This window comes from Emydura macquarii, unplaced genomic scaffold (assembly GCF_026122565.2).
Source record: "Emydura macquarii macquarii isolate MOO-44397 ecotype Brisbane River unplaced genomic scaffold, CSIRO-AGI_Emac_v2 contig_1230, whole genome shotgun sequence".
Classification (NCBI taxonomy): Eukaryota; Metazoa; Chordata; order Testudines; family Chelidae; genus Emydura; species Emydura macquarii.
Genome location: NW_027131367.1, coordinates 64,693 through 88,650, shown reverse-complemented (window position 1 = coordinate 88,650; position 23,958 = coordinate 64,693). Strand labels below are relative to the sequence as shown.

General features: G+C 43.4%; 1 protein-coding gene and 1 long non-coding RNA gene across 4 annotated transcripts in view; one reads left to right on the top strand and one right to left on the bottom strand.

Moving 5' to 3' along the window:
* The first annotated feature begins 11,243 nt into the window (after window positions 1–11,243).
* The window catches only part of SLC16A3 (solute carrier family 16 member 3), a 31,988-nt gene continuing 19,273 nt past the window's right edge, over window positions 11,244–23,958 (top strand). The window contains exon 1 of one of the 3 annotated variants that reach the window (XM_067547109.1): window positions 11,244–11,311. The gene's annotated coding sequence lies outside the window, so the exon portion shown is untranslated. Of the gene's footprint in view, window positions 11,316–22,916; window positions 23,359–23,958 lie in introns of those variants that run through there. The other 2 variants (XM_067547106.1, XM_067547107.1) reach the window with 2 other exon arrangements.
* On the bottom strand, window positions 11,515–19,364 carry LOC137152490 (uncharacterized). Its single transcript, XR_010919529.1, has 3 exons — window positions 19,156–19,364; window positions 17,133–17,980; window positions 11,515–12,518 (listed from the first exon to the last, which is right to left on the bottom strand). It is a non-coding gene; the product is annotated as an uncharacterized lncRNA (long non-coding RNA).

Here is a 23,958-nt window from a genome sequence, read left to right as displayed (position 1 = left end):
CATTACCAGTTTAAGCATTTCAATCTATGAACTGCTAAAACAGATGTCTTTCCCTGAGTCAATATATAGCACAAAGCCCAGAACAAGCACATTTGAGCCAAGAATGAAGCACTCTCATTTGAGAAGATCCAGCTGTGGAACACCAGAAAAGATTATGTCAATCCAAAGTCTGATCATTTTTATGAAATTCTGCAAAAACTTCCTCTTTAATAAAGCTTTTTCCACTGTAACTAGAATGACATTCACAGCAATCAGTCATTGTTATCCCCACATCCAAAAAACAAACAATTAAAAAGCCAACATAGCCCAAGCAGATTTTCTGTACCTCAAAAAGGAAGAACTAGTGACTCCATTAAGTGAACAAGTGACTTCATTAGCACCAAGCTATTTCACATGAAAGATGTTCAGATACTATAGTAAAGGGTGGCAGTATAAAACCCTAAGATATATTACCTCAGAGAACTAAAAATCTATCTAACTAATCACTGATGTTTAAGTGATGGTTCATAGCACTAATAACTTGCCAAGATGCAGCAACTCACAGATAGTAGATGATCATCACAGGAAACTCTGAAGCAAGTTGAAGAAGACTGACCAAACAATCTTCTCTGAGATTCCTCCTGTCCCATAAGTAAAGGAAGACAGAAAAGTATGGAAGTGAATTGCAAGCTAGGTGAAGTGGTGTAGGGTAGAGGCTTTGTGGAACATTGGTCCAACTTCTATGGAGAGAGGGGACTGTATAGTTTGCCTGGCCTCCAACTCAGTAGAAGGGAGAGCAGTCTTCTTGGGGACAGGCTGGCTAGAATAGTCAGGAGGAGGTTAAACTAATAGCAAATGGGGAGGGTAAAAAGAGGGAAGAAATGAGCACAACACTAATTTGAGATCCTGAGAACAAAATTAATCAAGAGAAGAAATTATTTAATAGCCTGTACATGTATGCTAGAAGCCTGGTTAACATACAAGAGGAACTGGAATTGCTGATTTGTGAACATATATTGATCTAGTTGGTTAGGGTTCAACACAGGCAACTGCCTGGTCGCCCTGGTGAAATATGGGAAGGAGGGAGGACAACGGAGGGCCCTGGTGGGGAAGGGCGACGCATGGGCAACTGGCCGAGTGCCCCGGTGGGATATGAGGGGCGGGCGCCAAGGAAACGGGGGAAGATCGGGGGCGGGGGACGACAAGCGGGCGCCGCGGTGGAGGATCGGAAGAGGGGGACGACACGCAGGCGCCGCGGTAGGATACACGGGAGGACGATGCAGGCGCCCGGGAGGGGAGAAACTCACAAGTTGCTCTCTAAGCGGCGGCAGCGGAATGGATCTCTGCAGAGTAGGCCCCGGCCGTCTCTATGGAAACCTTACCGTAGCTGCTGCTCGCGCTGTAGGATCACACCTCCCTGAGGAACGTGTGCCCAGGCACCAGCGGGATCGCCCGCGGCATCCGCTTCAGACTCCTCCCCGGATTCCCCACGCGCCCAGCCCGCCCTGGCCGGCACATCCCGGGGATTCCCGCCAATCACCACAGCCCCCATCCACCTGCTCTGCCTTAAAAGGTTTTAAAATGTCCTTAATTTTCTTGAAGGATATGGTCGTCGTACCACCGATGTGTCAATACTGGCTGTTCCCCCCATTATTATCCAATTTAAGACCCTTACCTCCTGCCAGCCCCCCTCACCCACCACAGTTATTATCAGTCCCTTTCCCCCCAATTCTACCTTCATTAGGAAGTACTAAACATCAACATTACATCTCTGTCCTTCCCCAACAAACAAGTATCATCCCTTTTCCCATATCTCCTTCCCCGTTATTCAGTATCATCCCCGTTACTTGCATTTTCCACAAATTCTCCCTCCTGCTCTTACTGGCCTGGCTTCAGCTTCCAACCTGGCCCCAGCAGGAAGAGGAGGAGCAGGGGGTGGACCATGGTTTTGGCACCTGTGGTCCCTGCACTGCTACACAGGTTCTGTTGCTCCTGTTCCTGACAATGTATAAATCAAGACTGGGTGTTATTTCAAAAGAGATGCTCTGGGAATTCTTTCAGAGTAATACAGGAGATCAGACTAGATCAGTGGTTCTCAACCTATTTATCAATGTAGGCTGCATATACAGCTCTCTCTGTTATGTGATGTGATGTTATGTTATGTGAACTGCATCCACCCACTATATACTCTACCTTTGTGGTCCTGAGGATGTCACATGGGCCACAGCTGTGTGCTGATTAGACAGCAGGTGGCCCACAGGTTGAGAACCAGACTAGGTGATCCAGTAGTTCTTTCAGTCCTTGGAACCTGAGAGTCCATTATATCAGTTCCTTCCCCTAGTGCTCCTTCCCACATATTCTATCTCCACTCCCAGGTTATCAACTGATTTCTCCCCAGCCCCTCAGGCACACAAGCTGTTTTTCTGAAAGTGAAGAGTAGTGCCATAGCCCTTTTGGCTGCAGCTCTTAAAATGGGCGTGTAATGAGCAGACTTCCAACATCCGTTGCACATTGCTTGGGAAGGTTCTAAGGAATTCATAACAACCAAGTTCAGGTCTAGCAAATAGAGGTGATTGTGCAATGCTGGAATAGGGATTTTTGTTACTGAGACATTACTAGGAACCCATAATTTAAAGTGGTTTTTTTTATATATCCAAGATCCAAAATAATGTTTGAACTCCCATAGTTGGTGGAACTACGGGTGCTGGGGTGTTGCCACACTCCCTGGCTTGAAGTGGTTTCCATTATATACAGGGTTTACAGTTTGGTTCAATAGCTCTCAGCAACCCCACTATAAAGATTGTTCCAGCACCCCTGTGAACTCCTTCCCCTCCTCTCTCCTGTACTCAATTGTCTAAGTGAGGTGGAGGAAGAAGCACGATGAAAATCATCATCCACTTTAGTTATTCTCACTGATTTATCGGTCTGACAATCACATGATTAACTTACTGAAATGTTTGTTCAGTGATGATTTCTCAAGTTTCCAGGTTACACAAACTATTCTGCCAGACTAAAGACACCTCATGCATCCTTCTTCCAACCAGAACCTTATAGAAATTAGCACTATGGTAGAAGTCTATTGGATTTTAAAAGTTGTTGCATTGTCAGTGATTCAGGCACATGTCTTATTTGGATCATAAAATAAATGCTTTTAACAACAATACAATGGCGGTAGGTCCCAACACCAAAGGATCTACAGCCACCAAGGAAAGTTTTTCCATTAAATAATTATAAAAACTAGATTCAATGATGAGTTATTTGCCCTTTCATCAGATGCCTGATGTTTAATTTGAATATATATAAATAAATAACAAAAATTTGACACCTTTTCTGAATTCAAGAACTGACAGGATTTGTCTCAAACTTTAAAAAAGCGCCTCTGGTCTAAAACAAAGCAGGGAAACTTTTGTCCCCAAAAGAAAATTTTCAGAAAATTCTGAGCATGTTAAAGTGGGTTATAATTAGAGTACTAACATAACGTTTTTTATATAGTAGTCCTATCTAAGCATTTATCATTATAACAAAATGCAGATAGTACAGCTGGACCCTAAGTCTAGTCTAGCTAGTCTACACAACAATTTAGGGCATGGCAAAGTGGAATTTAAGTCTACAGTGCTCAAGAGGCTTGCCACACACTAGCTGGACATGTGGACTCTGTTACTGAGCTCTACAAGTTTCATAGTGTGCTTTGGCCTATTGCTCTTTCAAACAGCAGAAAGTCAAAACACATTAAAGAACTTTAAGTGCACAGTAACAGGGTCCACATGGCAACTTAATACACAGCAGGCTAGCACACTGTAGATTTACACCCCAGCTTTTCATGTGCTAATTCTCCCTATGGACAAGCCCTAAGGGCCACATCCTCAAATATGGCACCTAACTTCCAAATCCTTATTTCACACTAACTACAAGTGTATGAAGTCATGCTATGTGCCTTAACTGGATGGTGGAATTGGAGCCTGAAGAAAGTGTTAGTGCCCTTTCCTGTGAATCCCTAACTGTCCCCTCACTTCTGATGCAAGGTAGGCTTATCAGATAGAACTAACTCCCAGCTGTTTCTTGGAAGGTAGAGTCTTCAGGCTTAGTCTTTCCTTTGTGGCACTAGGTGCTTCTGGGTCAGTACCAAGCCTTAGCTATCTCCTAAATTGTGTTACAGAGGCAGCCTATGAGGCTCAGTTAATCAGGCAGCCTCTCAGGTTGAGAAAGACAAAATGGAGTCCGGGATCCTCTGCCATAGAGAGCAACTCACAAGCTGCACTATCTTCTGCTTCTGTAGCCTGACACAGTAACCAGCTCCACCCAAGAGAGGTGACAGACAGGGAACTGGAAACCTAAGCATGGGTGAATTTGCTGGATCACAGTGGAGGAATGCAGCTACAGTTGCCCTGAACTGCATGGTTCAGTTTTAATCAAACAATGAGTCAGTAATCCTCTCTCACAACAAAATAGGAAGTACAGCATTGCTGTTGACATCACTATATGTAGCTGCACAGAGATATCTGGAGAGAAAACAGAGAATTTCCTTGTTTTGTAAGTATATGAAATCTCTTTTCCTTTTAGTAGCTATCACAGTTCAGGGCAACAGTGCCCGTATTTCTCCACTGTGGTACAGCAATGAAACCCACGCTTAGTTTCTGGTTCCCTAGCCCTCATCTCTCTCAGGTAGAGACCCATGTCTCTCTCTCCCTCCTGACCAAGGTATTTCTAGGCTGTATTAGTGGTGTCTTTGTCCACTCCTCAGCATTTAGCTGCCTTTCCATGGATAATTCAAGCAGCTGACCTTTCTTCAGCTGTTCATCATTAATTTTCCCCTTCTCTCTTTTAGCTATTTCTTTCCCAAAAATACTAAGATTTTTCTCTGTGCTTTTCTCTTTTATGGTATTTGCTATCACTGTTGGCACTTATCACAATTCACACTGTCATATATCCCATACACGCTGCCACCATACTTGGTATCAAGGAAGTAGCAGAGCCAGAGCAGCGGTTCATGCTCTTTTCAGCACCATAACTGTCTCTCTTCCTCAGTGCCAGTGTCTGGCATCAGCTTTTGATGTCACCTTGGTGTTGGGTACTGTAGCATCTTCCAGCTTTGTGTCCATTCCCCTGCAGGGCTGGATGAAGGTAATCTGGAACTCCTGCAAGTGCAGCCCCTTCCTTTAACTCCCATCCTCTCTGACCTGGAGTGGCAATGGCCTCCAGCCCTTCCTTAAGAAGCAGTGTGTGACATTTCTCAGGGGTAAGACCTGCCCTTAGCCTTGTCTGTGCCTGCCAGGGGTGAGCTCCTCAACTCCACTGCCACGGACAACACAAGCACTCCTGCTCAGCCTACACAGGCCCCGCTGACTTTCTACAGGTTAGTCAAAAGCACACGCCAACTCTTGAGCTCTCTGAGCATCTCTTTCGAGTGTCCAGCCCCTGTTCCACTGGATGATTGCAGTATTTACAGATCCATTGCTTCCAAAGAAACAGTACACCTCAGCTTACCAGTTCCACCGCAGATCACTGCTTTGCTGAATACACAGCACTTAGATATAGTTAAATCAATAGGTTTATTTAATAAAGGATAGAGATTCAAAGTTATAGCAAGTAGAAGTATTGGAAACAAATGGTTACATATGAAATAAAATTATAACATGCATTCTAGAGCCTAAACTTAATTAACAAGATACAATCATCTAATAAACTATTGTTCACTGACACTTCACAGGTAGGCTGTCTCATGAAAGAGGGGGTCATAGACACCATACTAATCAGCTTGTCTACTCAGTGAAGGATCCAGGGTGCTTCTTGGTACCTCCTAAATACATCAGAATAATCATTTGTCTTTATTCATAAACAGGAGACTCCCTGCTCATTGATTCTTCTGGTGGTTTTCTTCTGTTAATTTTGCAATCCTTGATTATCATCAGGTTCAGAATGCAAATATACCTCCATTGTGAAGTGGATAATACACAATATACTTATGACCAGACAGGTAGACAAGCCTGAAAAGAACATTCTTGCTGAGGTTTGTCACTCTTGGTAACCTGTCTTAATACCAAATCCTTAAAACCATAATTTTCAGTGTACAGATACTGAACTTCATAAATATTATCTCTACATACATAGCCCAGTGATTATACCGTAATGAGCTGTAGGCTATTGACTCTTGGTAGAGACCTTACATTTGAATTGATATTCATGTATCTGATCAAGGGGATCCCCTTTACTGCCTCAGGAGTGGCAACAAGGGCTTCCCCTACTTTCCGGAGTAGCAGAGATAACAGTAGGAATCACCGTTCCTCCCCCTGCAGAATCAGGGTTGGCAACAGGGAGTACCCTAGTATTTAGTCCAGTTGCCAAGGTGTTGTCACAGTCCAGGGCAACTGCATTTGCATTTCCCCTTAGTGATCCAGCAAAGGCATCCACTCTCAGGCTTCCAGCTCTGCAGCTGTTGGTTTTATTGGGTGAAAACCTGCATCTCACTCCTTTCTGAACAGGATATTTCCAGGCTGCACACTTCCCTGATTTCACTGTATTATTCACAGCAGAGACAGGCTGCCCAAACACACTTGCTTTCTCTTCAGAGATGGCTAACAGTGTGACTTCCCACAATTATAGATACCACATAGCTCTTTCTATGCAAGCCTATTTTATTCTTAAGGTAAAAGCACTACAGAAAAAAAATCTTGAAAAGAAAAGAACCTAGATGCATGCGGATATGCTTATCAGAATTCACCCCAACCCTAATATGGAATCTAGCAGGAGCAGTCCTTCAACGCTCATCCAAGGGGTTTCCTTGTGGTTTCAAGTTCATCACAGCTTCATCTCAGAACAAGCACGTGGTCTTATGTGGCCTCAGTAGGCCCAATCCTTCCAAAACCTTCCTTAAGGATCGGAGGCCTCCTGTGGACCAAAGGTCCTGTTCATTGGCTGGATCACAAAGACGGCTCTGTGCCTGTTATTAACCAGGCTGTTTATCCAAAAACCCTTTCCTTGTCTGTCAAACATGGAGAATCCAGTTTGAACAAATATATGTGAACGTCTCCAGGGGGTGGCTTCAAAGGGGTGATAACCAGATGAATTACATTAGCAATCCCTTCCTCCTACAGGAGTTACATACAATTGCATTTGTAATAAATTGACCCCAAAAGGTAATAAATCTAATTCAATAAGGTTTAACTTCATTCAATAAAGTTTATTTTAATTGCATCAGGTTTGTCCAGGATATTGTCAATCTGTCATAGGTGTATCTGCTTAGGTGCACCTCCGCCATTGGACCCCTCACCTGGGAGTTCCACAAGGATCAGTTCTGTCTTGGGTACCTTCACCATCTGCATAGATCCACTATCTGAGCTGATAAAATTACATGGACTCAGGCACCAACACTATGCAGATTACATGCACCTCTACCTACCCTTCTGCACATAAAACCATACCACAACCAATAAGACAGGGCTTGGAAGAGATCAGGTGATCTCTAATATCAACACATAGCACAATTTATATATAATAAAGAATCCTACCAAAACATTGTATTACACACACAGTTCTCACCCTGGGAAAGAGGATGAGAGGACGAATGAACCACATGACCAGATGTTAGTCACATCCTTTAATGCACTATTGGAAGGTACTCAGCTACTGTGGTGATGAGAGTAGTATAAGACCCTATTTAGAAGAGGATGGGTGGGATGGGCCCACGGCACTCTTCTCCTCCTATCAGACAGAGAATCATCTGCTTGGGTGGCATTGGCAAGGCCTTCCCAAAGAAGTGGGTCTTAGAACTAATACACCATTGAATTGGGCAGATCACACTTCTCCAATCTATTGTTTCAGGCTGTCTGCAGACTCAGGCAAATCTTGCCGCATCAGTTACACTCTGTTAATGTTTTCAGGCCTTTCTTTCCAACCATAAGGGCTAGAAATGTGCTCTTTTTAAATTAAGCTAAGATTCTGACCTACTCCAAAAATCCAGAACTCTCAGCATAGGCCTATAGTGCCTGTGCCTTAAACTGGCTCTGCTGCCCCAGAGTTGCTGGCCTCAAGTTCTTGTGCCTCAATACAGATGCCTCAAAGCCAATGTGCAGCAGCACTGTATACCTAGGTGCCCCGATACCTTTTATATTGTGGATTCTTATATGAATTATGCTCAGGCCTCCTCAGTGATGAACCTATTTACACTGCTTTAGACATGAAGAAGAGCTTTATGGTCACTCCAAAGTTTGTCTTTCATCAATGGAAGTTGGTCCAATAAAAGGTGTTACCTCACCCCTTTTGTACCTCTAATACAGTGGTTCTTAACCTTTCCAAACTACTGTACCCCTGAAGCCTGAGTCCCACCCCCACGGGGCTGAGGCATGTAACTTAGTTTCATGGCGCCCCTGTGGCTCCAGGCAATTACCTTTCTTGCCACCCCCAATACCAGCTCTGCACTTGCGACCCCTCTAAAACTCCAGGTTAAGAAACACTGCTCTAATATCTTGACCAACATGACTACAACACTGCATACACCTCCATTTACAATATATCTCTGCCAACTTTGTCTTCATACCACAGAGAAGCTGTCCATTTCTCCATTCCATTGTTCTCTCAGATCTCCCAGAATGGACTTACCTGCTTTCAAGATGTAGAATTTTAGGTCCATTTTGGGATCCCTCAGTTTTAGGACCCGCCAAGCCACTTTACTTCAGTTGGTCTTTCTTTGTACCTGTCTCTATGGTCCAAATGACACTTTGTCCCTATTAAGCTATGTACAGACCATAAAATGAAGAGAAAGGGAGTTGGGGAGGCAGTGAGCAGCTCTCCATACTCTGCTAAAAGCAGAGGGAAAGCTCTCCCTCCTCCCTGGCTACTATGGTTAAATTCCCTATCCTTGTTAATCACGAGCTACATTGTCTTAGCCTACTGTGGCACAGAAGACATGGGGCTTCTTGCCTACCTAGAAGGGGAGAGTGAACACCATCTTCTGTGAGATCTCCTTCATCCAAGAGGACCTCAGAGCCTTCTCATCAGGAGTTGACTGTTCAGCCCTCTTTCTCATGGGAGGAACAGGGATGGAGGTGTTGAAAGCGATACTGAACCAAAAAGTTGTTCAAAAGTCAAAGTAAACCTGAAGCAGAGTAGAAACTTTTGAAGCTCAATTAGATTTTTTTATTTTTTGTTAATTTTTGCAGACTTTGCATTACTCAGTTTTAGCAAGAACTTCTCAAATGAAAGCCAATGTAATTCCAAAGAGATTCAAAACATTAACATGTTCAGATGTTTAGCCAGTTCTTTGTTAGTCAGCTCCCTTCCCCAACAAGGTGCTAGAAATGGAACAAACACCTTTCTGTATTGCATGATAACCAAGGGGAGGAGCAGCTGAGGTCTTTCTCTCGGCCACTGTTTCATTGCATGATAGGTGACTTGTCCAGAAAGTTACTGCGCAATGTATACTGTTGATATTAACAGCTGCTTTGCTATACAGCAGTTTATGATATTGCTGTAATATGTTTCCACAGACATTAAAGATAATTATAAAATCAACTTTTAATCATTTCAATTTAATAACTAAAAATGTCTAGTTTAAAAAGATGACCTAATAAAAGATAGACCAAGAACATATCTGTACAGAAGGAGCTCCATTTGGATTTAAAAAGAGGGACATCTCTGTTAACCAGCAGCGTGTACCAAAAAGAGTGGAGAGTCTGTAAAGGCTATCAGGAGGATAAATAGCACCTCTAGAATATAGGAAGGCACACGGGGTACTGTGTTAAGGAATGTCAAAAGACAAGCAAGAAACATTTAAAAAGAGGCATGGTTGACAAAAGAATGAGAATGAGGAAGAGGGCACAGGAAAATGTGATGAAGGATGCAACAGCATGTCTTCGGGGTTTTTTTGTTTTGTTGGGATTTTTTTGAGTAAATACTGACGTGACACTCGCTTAGGAGATCCTGCTCCCATTGAAATAAATGGCAAAACTCCGATGGAAGGAGAATCAGGTCCAGTGTGAGTGTGTGTGAAAATATAAATAAAAGATTGTAAGAGAAACCAAGTTTGGGGCATTTTCCAGAGTATTTTTGTGACTAGTGAGAAGTACTCCAGCTAAGTCATGGATAATGTTGGAAAGGTTCCACCAACAGATATTCCAGGGAGAAAGGTGAAAACTGAGTAGCCCCAAAGACGACTGCAATTTGGGTGGGGGGTCAGAGATAAAGGCTACAATGTTACCAATGACATTACATTTTATCTTGCCTATGTTGTAAAAAGAATTAACAACATACAAATCGATAATAATATGGGGCGGTGACAGCAAACACTGAAGAGCAAATGCTTAAATTACTCAGATTAGAACTAGAATCTTAAATATTGATACAGCCGTCCACGCAACTGCTCATGAGACTTGCCTTTCGTTCCACATATTGATCTCCCAGCCCATAAAATACTTGTTTTATTTCCGATATCCAGTCCTCCCACCCACCTGCATTAACCTTGGCAACAAGGATCCTGAAATGCAGAACTCACACTCAAAAGTAACAGTTAAACCAGGGGGAATTAACTGGAGTGAGTCTCAGAATCACCTGTTTTGGGTGTATAATGATGCTGGAATCCCCACACTGATTAATGGGGGTAGGGGGGGAAGAGACAGAGCATGAACAGATTTTAATATAAATAAAACACTGCAATAACAACACCAGGAGTTTAAGGCACCTTTTATCAGTGGATCTGCTGCCTAGTTTAGTAATCCTTGTGTTAGGTTAAGTGATATACCCAGAACCATACAGTAAACAGGTCAGTGTCAGAGCCAGTCTGAGAACTCAGGAATCTAACCCAGCCAGCCGAAGCAGTGTGTCCCTGGAGCTTGGAAACTGGGCCAGTGTGTTAGGATGAGGGGTGAGCCAGTGCTCTGAAACCCTGAGAGTTTAGGACTCTGACTCCTTCTTATATGGGAGTTCACAATATTAGGTCCCTGTTAAGGCTTTGGACCTGCTAGGAGCTTGTACCCAGACCTTCGAATTCTAGCCGCGAGCCTGTTACCCGGATGGTTCTGGGTTCGGTGGCCGAGGTGGCTCGGCTCCAGACCTCTAGCCCGGATACTACGATTATTGTTTTGGCCAATCTGGCTGTGGTCAGGGTGGGCCTAGTTCTGAGGCTGGCTTGGCTCCGAATTAACCAGAGCGTTGCGGCGCTAGGACCCGGCCGGAGTCTGGACCCGGATGCTCTGACGTTGGTTTGAGGCTAGCTGCTGCCGCTGCCGCTGAGTAACAGGCTGCTAAATCGCCTCAGAAGCCGAGACGAAACCGGCGGATCGGGCTGATCTCGGCCCCGGGAGTGAGATCAGCGCAGGTGCCCGGCACAGGCTCGCCCCAGGTAGGTGAGTCCCAGGTACCGGGGCGGAGCCGTTCGGGATGCGGAAATGCTGCTGGTGCGCTCCGGTCCGCAGGCGGCGGCTGCCTTCCCCGAGTCCCCAGCGGGTTAGAGCCTCCCCGAGAGGGATCCTAGCGCTGAAGCGAGTAGCTAGGGCACGCATGTGGAAAAGGCCGCTCCAGGACCCGGGGGAAAGATGCGGGCCGAGGCAGTCCGGAGCCGGTCTGCTGGGGACGCTGGATTAGCCCTGGGCTAGATCGTGAGGCCGGTGGGGTCCGGGCTGGGATCGCCCTTCGCATCCCATTTCCCTCGGTGGTCCGCGCCAGTTGCGCCCGGGAAGGGGCGGCGGGGGTTCCCGAGTCTGGTCATCGGTAGGACTCGACCAGCCTGTCAGAAAAAGCATCATGCAAGGGCAAGCGGGAGAGGCGGCACCTTTGTGCGGCGGGAGGGGCCGAGAGCGATGGAGGAGGATCGCCAGCTGAAGGCGCTTCCCCGCCTCAGCCCTTTGTCTAGCTTCTCTGCGTTGGGTGCTTAGAGACGCTCCGAGAGATAGCCTGGCCCCAGCGGGGGTCTCAGACACAGGGAGTCACCGTGTAATGAATGATCGGAACGGAAGGTCTCCGCTGACAGGTCCCGGTCCCGGTCCCGTCCACATCACGCCAGCCTAGAGGCTACACGTTAGGTGTTTAATGACCCCACGCGCCGCTGCTGCTCCCTCCCCTGGAGCGGGGAGTCACCCTGCCCTGGCCTACCGACACTAGCTTGCTCCTGTGGCTGACGCACACTCCACGGTGGTCTAGTGAGTCCAGTGCTTGGAAAGGATGCGTTGCTCGTTTGCGGATGAGCATTGGTCTGAGTTGGAGACAATTAATTGGAGACGTTAGTCTCGGAGGTTGTTTTATTCCGTTTTTGTGTTGGACAAGTAAGAAAAAGAAGCTCTTCTTTCTAGTGTCAACTCTTTACATTATTCTTAAGAGAAAAACAATCCGGAGCATGTATCCGTAGCTATAACGTAAGCACTGAACCACGAAGCTGGTAAGACTGTTGATGCTGTCTAGTGTCTACTGCTGTGTTAGGAACTTTTATTCCCAGTGTTTTCATCTGGGGGTAGGGCTACAGCTGGATGAGTTCATGTCCTTCATCCCCGAGTCTTTTGCTATTGATTCGTTCCTGTTTTCTGGGATTCATGTGACTCCTCTGGAAGTTATACCTACAGCAGAGAGCTGAGAATTTATTTCATCCAGCCATCTCTTCTTAATTCCCCCCCTCCCCTCCATAGCTTTCATTTTAGCATGATTTAAATTCTGAACTCCTCTCCAGATCAATGAAAAATCTAAAATCTGCAAAATAAGCTTAATAGAAGACTAAATAGAATCAACCCCAGTATGCCCTTTTATAAAGTAGACAAAATTTCACCACAGCATGTGAACACCATTAGTTACCTAGGCCAACATTTTCAAAGGGGTTACTGATTTTAGTGTTTAATTTTTTGGTGGTCAGCTTGAGACAACTTCAATCTGTTCTGATTGTCAAGAGCCAGGATGGGCCTGTTTCCCTCTCCCCCCTCCCCGCCCCCCCACTATCTATGCCCTCCTTTTTGGAAAGATTCAGAACATTTGCTTTGATTTGGAACTTCCTTAGTATACTGACTTTACAAACAAATGGTTTGGCTGTTCACACAGAGCTTTTGTTTTGCCTTATTATTTATTTTATTTGGCTTTTTAAAAAGTCAAAAGTAAGAGACTTAAATTTTAACAGCTCCATTTCCTAGTCCTGGAACACAGACGGAAATGGACATTGAGTGTGATTGATGCAGGAGTTACTTAATACAGAGAACTTCTAATTTATGTTCCTCAGAGTTGTATAGCGAGTTATTTAAAGTTTTGCAATGTCTGTGTCTGATGAAGTGGTGGTTCAGTTATTTTGGAGTGGCAGATCAGCAGTTTGAAAGAGTTTGGAACAGAAGTCTGTGTGTAAAGGTTAGTACAATAAATTGGTGCTGTAATCACGTTGGAAGTAAGACCTTAGGACACTGTTTTACAAACACTAAAGTGACAATTGTATAAAGTCTTAAATTGTGAATGAAGCATACATTCTTGAGGCATAAATTCACAGACTTTGAAATTGTGACACTGGAAAGTAAAGTTCTACTCTGAAAAGAGACTGAGTAAAATTATACCTTCTTACTCAACGGACCTCTTCCTATATATTCAGGCATATCTGTTTTTGATCCTAAAGACACTTATGTATTTGAACAACTCTGTATACTTGAGTAGTCCCACGATATTCAGTATGAGTAATCAAATGTACGTAAGTGTTTGCAGGATTTGAGCCTTTATTAGTATTTATTTGTTTGGCACTGATTTTTTTGTGTGCTTCACATGACACAAAATCAAGGTAGTCCCTGCCATGAAGCAGCTATGACAATTTTTCCTACTATTTATTAGTTTTAGTAGCACTACAGAGCCAGCACAGCTCCAGCAGAGAGACTTAAGTTATAGTCCTCATGTACCACCAACACACTTATGTACTCAACTCTAGTTACAGGTCCAGTAATTTCTACCTTTGCAGACATACTGAAGGCAATGGAGTTTCATTGGGGCTATGCAGGTGCCACTGAATTAATAAATTAGCCAGTTATGTAGAAAGACAGAAGGGGCATAGTTTGATTGTCAGTTCCCATGGCGAATTTGTGATGCTGACAGTAAGGCACTTAGATACAATGGTGGTGGATGTGGTGTAAAAAACACAAGCATTAGGAAAGAAAATATGCTTATTTGTACATTAAGCACATTTGCCATAGAAATTAGCAAATGTCAGTAAGCTAGGAAGGAAGTCCATGACACCTTGTTTACATAATTACACTTCAATAGTTCATAGGGTGATAGTTCAAGAACACCCATAAATCCAACTATGTTAAAGAAAGTAATTGACAAATGCTCTTTCTAGCCTTGTTGATATAAAGAAATCTACATCAACACTTCTCACTGTATTGGGCCAGATTTATATTTGGGTCTTCAGCTAGTTTTGTTTCTGGAACAGCGTAGGCTGATGAACAGCTAGATGGCATAGAATTGGTGCATAGGTTTTGATCAGACTGGGGGATGTTGAAAGAGAAGGGGAATAGAGATTGTCAAACTGTTTCAAAGAGCAGAAGTGAGGAATTTATCGCTCATGGAAGAAAGGAAACCACAGCTGGCAGAAATAAAGGCTCCAGTGGGCATAAGGGGAGAGATAAAGTCACAGAGGTAGTTAGAAGGGTCTTGTGGATGGGACATCAGTGGTTGTCTTTGAGGATGGTGGGTGGGTGTGTGAGAGTCAGAGAGACAGCTTTAGCAGTCTGAATAGATTAGTTTGGATCTGAATGATTGTGGGAAGCTATTGAAGAGTAAGTCTAGTAATCAAGATGTGAAATAAAAAATAGTAATTCAGTAAAGTGTCAGAATAGAGGTGGATTCATGTTGTGGTGCAGGAGGGACTAGGCAGACTTGAAAAGTGTGTCAGTATGAAGTAGGGTTGCTTTAAAGGAGGACCTCTTTCCTTAGAGATTTGAGGAATGAAAATTAATTGTTCTCTGTAGGGGTCATAATTTCCCATATGACATTGGTGAAGTCAGTGTCTGAGTTTCCATTTCCCATCTGTAAACTGGGGCTAATACATTCTTTGGCCATCTTGTCCATTTAGATGAAGATTTTCAGAGTAGGCACCCTCTCTTCTGTCCACCTAGGTACTTATATGGCCCCCATCACCATAGTATTAAGCAACTTCCAATCTCTAATGTTCTAAACTTGGGTCTCATCATTCAGGTTTGGACCATCTTTCCTTTACATTTGTACTGGACCAAGCAGCATAGGTGGGTCCTAATCTCAACTAGTGCTACTCCAAGTACTGCTCTAATGCTACTAATCAAAGATCTGCTTTACTTTTGGTAAAGTAAAGGCTAGGCTCCTAAATCAGTTAGGTCTTGGAATGCTGAGTGGTGCAATACCCAAATACTTTTTAAAATGTGTGCCTTAATCCCTGCACCATGAGCTACAGCTACACAGGCAGTAAAAGATGTTGATAAAACTGCTCTATTTAAAAATTGTTTTTATATTACAAAGCTTCTCCTTTTAGATATTGTAAACCAGCACTTGACACTCCTACAGCACTCTGCCTAATGCTGCGATCACTCAGTTAATGTCCCATCATATTTGTTCCTGCACTGGTTTCTAAGCGAACAAGCACAGACAATTTGGAGAGCAGAAGCATACAGAACTTCCCATTCTTCATCTGTTATTTGAATAAATGTGCATAATATTACTAAAGCATGCAGTTTAATAGCTGAAATATAGTGTAAACATCACAGGCATACAGGAATTGGTAGACTGGATTAGACTAGCTTTCCTTGGAGAGGGACATAAACCCAGTTAGTCTGCTTTTCCATCTCTGACTACAGCCAGAGCCAGCTACTTCAGAGAAAGGTGCTTGAACCCCTGTAATGGACAATTGAGTAACCTGCCAATAGAGGGAGTTTCTTCCCCAATCTATCAATTAGTTTAGTTCTTGTCTATACTAGGTTTTTCCTTAATTTCTCAGCCATTGCTACCACCAGTGCTGCTCCTCTGGTGCTAGCAACAGCCAAAGAACCAGTGGTCATTGAGATCTCAACACTGCACTGTGATTGTTGTTGGAAGACGACATTTTCAGTATAACTAGTAAATCTCCTTTCTAAAATATGCTGTGCATGATGGAAGATGTTAATCCAGCAGACAGCTCATTGTCTGCTTTCTTTAAATTTAAAGAGATTATAGATTTTAGACTTTTCTAACATCAATTAATGTTTAATATAGAGGAGAATTAGCAATGGATTAAGATTAATCTCACAGACATGTGAATCAGACCAATTTTTTGGAGGGGAAGGGGGAAGAGTAATTGATTTTGCTCTGTTTCAAAATGGCACCTAAATGCTTGATTTTCAGTAGTTCTGGGTACTTGGAGCTCTCTTGACTTCAAAGTTATGGCTCATCAGCACCTATGAATATCAGGGCCTATTTTCAAAGACCACTTCTCTTTTTAAGAACACAAATGTGGTTAGCCAGCCTATGCAGACCAGGCTAAATAGGGTCAAAAGTGCTTTCTGAATCAGGTACTGAAGCTGGTTTGGTCTGCTCTGTAAAGGCTAGATAACCATACCAGGGGAAGGAGGATTGCTTATTTTCCAACATAGACAGGGCCCTTCAGAGTTTCTGGAGCTGTCAGTTGTATCTGCACTTGTTTGCTGTTCTCCTCATACAAGTAATAACATTAATATGAGCTCTGGAAGTATCACATCAATCCATATGATGAGTCCTTATTACTTCAATAGAGCTAATTTAAATGTTATATATTCTTGGACTGAAAAAATCTATTTCCTGAATGCTCCATTTCAGCCCATTTGTAAAGCAGGGTCTTTTTATACTAAACAGTGCTTAATGTGGGCCATGGTTTGCTAGGGCTGAGCCCTGGCACCTCTAGGCTTAGCAATTAATAGCCCCTGCACCTCTGAGCTTGCTGCATCCCTTATGAATTTTTGGTTGTTTGTTTGTTTTAAAAACAAAGTGTCTTGAGCTCCTGCACCTCTTTCATTACAAATTGAGCACTGCTACTAAGCATGTAGTACAACAGGGTGAATGCAAGCAGGATCATATAGAGAATACAGCAAATGTGATGAATACATGTACAAATAGCATAGTTTCATGGTTGCTATGTTTACACAAGACCCAGTAAATATATTCTTATTTAACCTATAGGTGCTAATTTGCCATTAGTGTTGCACATATGAATGATATTAGAAAGTTGGTACCTTGTATGGTGACGGTGACTGGAAAGAAAGAGTGGTCTTGATAAGAGGCAGGTTTGGGGTATAACGGGGGCGAACAATGGAGACAATTACATTCGCTCTGGGCTGGGTGATGAGCGCGTGAATGCTCCCCGTGCTTTGCTGGCGAGTGTCTGACCGGTAATTACGGTAGCAGCTCTCCTCCGCCTGAGTCACGTCCTTCACGTCTCACCGCGGCCCGGCCGCTCTGGTGTCAGACACGCGTCAGACGTGCCTGCCTGCCCGTGCTCAGCGGGTTGGCATCACGACGCCGAGTCCTGCCCTGAGCCCGGCGCGCCCGGCGCGGGGCAGCGTTCTCTGCGACTTGCTGCTGGTGCGGGCGGGCTCGGGGACTGAGCAGGGGACTGGGACGCTGCAGCGGCGGTTTCCATGGGGTCACCGCGCAGGCGGGAGGAAAGCGGCCGGGTCCGCACTCAATTACCAGGCCCTTCCTTTTCCAGTTCGGGGAGGGCCGGGAGAAACTGCTGCACGTTGCTACTTCCGCCCGTTCCCACGCACGCCGCACCTCACAGGCTCCCAGCCTCCGAGCGCCAGCTGCAGGCGCAGGCGCTTCGGGTTTCCTTTCCCGGTCTCCTCCTTTCCGTGTCCATCCTGTTCTCTCCGATCTTCTGTGCCGGTTTGCTGCTCCTTATTGCCTGCCTGGTCATGCCTCCTCGCATTCGCCATTTGTCTCTCCTTCCCTCGCTGCTACACGCGTATTCACGGTCTTTTGCCACTCCTCCCCCGCAACAGGCGCTCTCTTGTGCCCCTCATGGGATGGGTAGGTGTCCCAGGAAATGAGAACTGCTCCTACTTCATTGAGCCGTCAAGTTCTAGAAAAATCCATTGTTTTGTGATTTGTGTAACCCATGCAACTGACGCTGGCGGATTAGGCTAGAAAAATGAATAGCACTTTGCTGGGAACGTGTACTCAAGGACTATCCAGCAGGGTTGTTCTTCCCACACTGAGCCAATAGAAGACCTTCCCTTGAGCTAGCCCTTCCTGGCCCCAGCGGAGTTAGATCCAGATACAGGCAGTCCTGGGCACAGCCAGCCTCCAGCAGCTCAACCACATCTCCACCATCTGCTGGAAGCTACTGTGCCAGCATCAGCAATGAACATCTGATTAGAGCAGGGCATCAGTGAACTTTGTCTCCCTCATGCTCTTTCAAAGGACTGACAGTGAATAAGAAAAAAGTGAAGGCATAGGACAGAGGGGAAGATCACTTTAGGGATGGAATTGGAAAAAGGAATAGTTTGAAGGAGGGCACACTGAGCAGAGGGAAAGTGTGGAAGGGGAAAAAAGCAAAAACATTAAAAAAAATCTAGGGGAGAATGGAGACACTAGACAGAAGATGGGAGAACAGCAGATTTTTCTTTACTAAAAGTGTTGGGCATCCAGCTACAGAGAAGAAAAGGGAGATACTGGGAGAAAATGGTAAAAATGAATTGAGTAGTATAGGGATTATTTTCTTCTACCCTGCTTTTTACTGTAAATTGTTCAGTTTTATTCTGAAAAGAGAGAAGGTGATGTGGGGATAGCTCAGCTGATGAGAGAGTAGTTGGGACTCTTCTCCCTCCACCCTTTCTCTCCCCAATTGCCAAAGCCATGTGTAACCAGACAGCCTAGCGGTTGGCACACCTAACTCCCAGCCCCATGCTTCATTGGGCAAGGTGCCTCAGGCTTTCAGGCAATGGGGATAGGGGGACCTAGGCCTTCCCACTCCACCAACTCCCAGCCCAGGGCCCCATGGGAGTTCACACCTGAACAGCATGCCTTCCCAACAAGGAGTCTAAATCCACTGCCTAGGATTACTTCCTACGGGAGTTCCTTCAGTTTGGGGTGTGACCCCACAGTTCAGTTTGCTGGGTGGCTTGTCTCCCATTGCACCTTCTCATAGATCTTAGGTGGCATCCTGCCACTGTTCCAGGATCCTTCAAGCAGGGCAGCTTGAAGTTAGGTGCAACCAAACCCCACAATGTCTTGGGGTTGTAATCATTCACTTACCTCAGACTGCAAAGTCTCCTCCACAGCCTCACTTGATTGGGAGACCAAACATGCTCCTGTGGGGCTACCTTGGCTCAAAGACTAGTGATTCTTCCTATCAGGCAGAGTAGTAGCTAACTCCTTCCTCTTCATCAGTCAGCCCTGAATGAGTACAGGCGCTCTCCTTTTCTATCCCTTCCAGGCCTGGCATTGGTTGCAGGTATAATGGGGCGGGGCTTGCTGAGCCCACAGGTTCTCCTTAACCCCTGCCATGCTGGTGGGCAGTTTCTCCACTTCATCACACCCTGCTATGCCCACCTTCCTGACCTACATATAAACTGTCCCCTTCACCACTCTTCCTTGCCACATCATAAGTGACCTGTTTTTTCACTTTGAAGAGCTGGTTATCTCTTCCTCCTTGCCTCAAATGTTCTGCCATAATCTGTTCACTTTTGGTAAAGGGCTGGCGAAGAGAAGTACATGTAGTGGTCCAGAATGGGTCTGTAACTGCCTGCAGGTGGCTGAATTGTCTGTAGGATCACCACTGCAGCACTGCTCATAGTCAGATTGAATCTTCTCTGACACTCCATGGATCTGATTTTATGTGCAAGAAGGCATGGCTTGAGGACAGGAGGTCCTCACTAGGAAGTTTCAGTGGGTAAGTGAAGGGCTGGGTAGCAACATGTGACAGGCCTGGTTGTGAGTAGTCCCTTAGCTCAGTCAATTTGCTGTCTATTTCCCTCACAACAGCCAGGCAAGCAGGGAAATAAAATATAGGTCAGGTCCTGGAAATAGTTTTATTATTTATTTATTAGTATAGCTTTCTCATGCCAATGGTGGTGCACAGGACAAAAACCTGTCCCTTCCATCCTTCTCTCTCATTAGCATGAGCATCCTGCTCTGTCATTAGCTGCTTCCATCTGCTCTATGGTGTTGAGATCGATTGTTCTGTCCTTCCTGATAAGGCATCTTCTAAAGATTTTTCTTGGGTGCTTTTGTTTCCCCACACCAGTGGTTTCTATGTGACAGCTTCAGGTGGAAGTTTGTGTCTTGGCATTCAGAGTACATGCCACAGTATGTCCAATGCTTCCTTCCAATGCTAATGAAAACAAGCTGTCATTTGGTAATTTCTTGGATTTCTGTTGGTAAGTCTCTCCATCCAGTACCCAGAATCTTTCATAGGCACTTATTTTCTAAATCTAAGGCATCTAGTTTTCTAACTTTTTAATAGATCTCCAACTCTCATAGCCATACGTTAGCACTGAGATTATACTTTAATTGAAAAGTCTCAGTTTTGTTTTGATACTGTATATATTTGATTTCCTGATGTTGTTGAGTATAGTGAATGCTATGGATGCCTTTCCTAACACTGATGTCACTTCTTTCTTGAGATCTGTTGGTTATTATGGTACTGCCCAGGTAAATGAATTGTTCTGCTTTCTTGAAGTTTTTGCCTTCCAGTATGACATTACTGCTTAACATCTAGGTTTCAAGGATGTTTGTTTTGGCATAACTGATTTTGAAACCTGCTTTAGCTTGCTGTTTTTGCCAAGAAGTCTGTCTTTGTAGCTTTTTGGAGGTGTTATTGAATGGAGCAGTATCATCAGAAAAGTCTAGTCTTCTAAACATTTGCCATCTACCTATGCTATGCCAGTGTTTGTGTTGCTAATACACTTCTTCATCAGTCAGTTCAAGGCAATCCCAACCAACAGCACTACCCAATTTCACACCAGTGTCCAGTTGAACCACTCTGTTGTCTGGTTGTTCATTCTTACAGCAGACTTTGTGTCACTGTACATAGGTTGATGATGTTGATGACTAGCTGGAATGCCATCAGACTGCAGAATATTCCACAATGCATGCCTATGCAGGTTATCAAATGTCATTTGAAAATAAATTAAATTGATAAGGGGAGACTGCTATTCTATACATCCTTCTTTGATGTCCTTAGTGTGAAAATCTGATCTACACAGATCTCTTGGTCCTGAATCAAGCCTGTTCTTCCCCAAGCTTTGCATTCAGTGCCTTTTTCGTTCTGTATGGTATTACACTACATAAATCTTTTCCAGTTGCTACAGTCATTAGGATTACTGTTTATGGGTATTCTGACAATTATCCCATGTTTCCATTGGCCACAAGAGCTCTCTTTTCTCTCAATGTTCACTGAATAGCTCTGCCAGTTTCATTAGGGTATTGGTGTCCAGTGCTTTTAGCATTTCTGCTGTGATTTTATCATTTCCCACTTTGTTGTTTTTCAGGTTATTGACTCCAGCCTGACATATATGTTGGACTAATGTTAATGTCAAGTTTATCAGGTTTGCTTGTTTTATTGAACTCTGATGCTGAGGTAGGGCTTGCCTCTTGAGGACTTCTTTGAAATGCTCCACCCATCTGTTATTCTGTTCTACCTAAGTTGTAAGCATTTTTTCATCTTTACTTTTTATTGGCCCATTTCCTATTTTGAAATTTCCACACAGGGTTTTAGTCAATTGGTAAATGACGCTGTGGTTTCCTATCAGAGCAGCAGTTTCATCTTTAGCTGCTAGGTCTTCAACATATCTCCATTTATTTTTCATTATGTTGTTTTTCACTGCTTTGTTTGCTTTCTTGTACTCCTGCTTTGTTTTTTCCAATATTTAGTTGGTCTTAGCATTCAGGATTTTTCCTTTTGGTGCCTTTCTTTCTTTTCTTTGCCACATCTCTTGGTTTAGCCAATTTTTGCTTTGTCTATTTTTATATCTAACTGTGACTGTTTCAGTTTGAATCATAATCTCTGAGCACTGCCCATTTTTCTTCAGAGTTAGTAAATATCAGTCTTTTATTATTCTTTTTATATTAAATGCTCATGATTTCATGGCTAAAGAACTCAGAACCTGTTCTGTTAGTCACAGGTGCTGGCTAAACTGTAATGTTAAAAAGTGTTTTGTTTTGGATAAATTAATGTCCTTATCCTACTAGATTTGTACTTTATTATCCATTCTGTTTTTATTCTGAGCTTTATCTGACCCTAGTGTGTTATCAGTAAGCTGAAAGTTTTCTGTGGTGAGTTAGCATTCTATTAAATAATGGATTGTGTGTCCTTTTTACTTATGACCCTTCTGAAATGTCCAGATGTCCAGAAGGGAACCATTTGTAACTGATATGGGGAAGGTGTTTCTGAGATTAATCACATAATTTATCAAAGGATGCTTTTAGCTTATCAGGAATTACTCTAACCGATGAGCTCTGTCATGATGACTTAGTTATAGATACTTTTTATAATTGATAAAATAGAGGACGGTTGAACAGATGTCTTTAACTTATAAATTATGTAAACAAGATACCATGAAAAGAAATCCATGGTCAATAATTTTCTTTGTCTATTTTATATAAACACCCATAGTATATAAAGACATGCCTGCTGTTATAGATGTATGTTGTAATGAACAAAATGATATAATTGGTAAGGGATGCTCATAAATGCTCTGTATTTGACAAAATAGACAAGGAATATGGTATGGCAAATGTGTTCTGTAATCAATGTATCAGTAAAATGTTAATGTATGGATTAATGTCTAAGCATTAAACGCTAATTATGGTCACATGATTCTAGTAGCACTAAATTAATTACAAAATATCATTGGTTTATTGATTCAAAATAAGTTGAAGCTTGAGAAAGCATTTTTCTTTGTTTTGAAAAGTATTTAAGAGCTGAGTTCGTCAGAAGTGAAATCAAGTAGGCTGCCTCATTTCTCCAGATTTGGTACTTATGTTTCTCTCTCTGTATTCAATATAGTGCTGTATTAAGCACTGGTTGATTGTCTTACTTAAATAAAACTTCAACCAAGTTAATTATTTGACATCATGACTTATTAAATCCATACATGAAACATCAGGTTCAATCAGTGTCTCCCTTTCCTTTGCCTTTGGCAGGGCCTCAAATCCATTCCTTAATTCAAGTTGAAATTTCATGCAGTACTCTTGCTTTCAGTTCTGTACTGTTGATTTTCTTTGCCATTTTCTGTTTAAAGATGATCTTTCTCAGTTTTAATTTCAGTTTGGCAATGGAAAGCTTGTGGTCCTTTCTGATGTCTCCTGCTTGATATGCCTTTGCATCCTGGACAGATGACCAGTATCTTGAGCTGATGCAGATGTGATCAGTCTGTTTTTCTGTTTTGCTATCTGGTGAAATCCACCAATTTTTTTATGTATGTCTTTATGAAGGAACAAGGTACCTGCAAGAAGGTCAGACACCAAGCAAATTCAATTTGTCTCTCGTAATTTTGATTAATGATTCCCAATCCATGCTTCCTCATTGCTCTTGCCATTCCTTGATTCCCACATCCTACTTTAGCATTAGTCACCCATCACAAGGAGAAAGTCATTATTTGGTGTTCCATCTCTTGGGGGCTTCTTCCCTATCCATCTCTCTGGGTGGCAGTTATCTATTCAGGTTCTGCCTGCTACCCTCCTGGTCCATACAGGAACTAGTCCTTGCAACTTAGGGACATATTTAACAAATTATTTATTAAAGATGCAAGTTTACAGACACTGGAGCTCTGCTTCAAGCAAAATCATGGGTAGGTAACCTGACCACCAGATAGTGCCAACAAATTGGTAACAACATACTGTGTGTGTGCACCTGTTTGTGTGTAAAAGCAATTGACCAATCAATACAGAGCCATATGAACTGTTGTTAGGTAAACTAATCAACCAATCAAGATCTGTTAGGTAAACAGTTACATTTCACATGAATCATAACCATAAGCATGATCCTGCATACCTCTGGCCTTCTGTATGTGCAGATTTACAGAGGTCACACAACAGACAGCTTGATTGACAGCC